This window comes from Buceros rhinoceros, unplaced genomic scaffold (genome assembly GCF_000710305.1).
Source record: "Buceros rhinoceros silvestris isolate BGI_N320 unplaced genomic scaffold, ASM71030v1 scaffold22324, whole genome shotgun sequence".
NCBI lineage: Eukaryota > Metazoa > Chordata > Aves > Bucerotiformes > Bucerotidae > Buceros > Buceros rhinoceros.
In genome coordinates, this window is record NW_010406792.1 from 1 (window position 1) to 373 (window position 373).

Below are 373 nucleotides of genomic sequence, written 5' to 3' on the forward strand. Positions count from 1 at the left end.
GGGGCTGCAGCACCTTGGGTGGGAGAAGGCTGGTGCCCCAGCGAGCGATGCCCAGGGGTGCTCTGCCCCTCTGCCCCCCAAAAGGACCTTTTTGTGTGTCCTGGGACCTGCGGGCTGTCTCTCTGTGGGCAGCAGGTTGGGTAGGGGGGGAAGACTCCTGGTGAGGAGGAGGAGGAGGAGGAGGGTGCTGGCCTGGGTGTCCGGTCATGCTCCTCGAAGCCTTGGAGCTCTCTGCAATGTGGCATCAGAGCAGGTTTGGTGTTGCAGGCCAGAGCTGTGTGGTGTAACATCCTCCTTCTGGGGAGGAAGGATGTGTCTGTGAGCATTGGTGTGTGGTGAGCAGGGTGAAAGCCCTGCAGGGACTCGGTGTTTG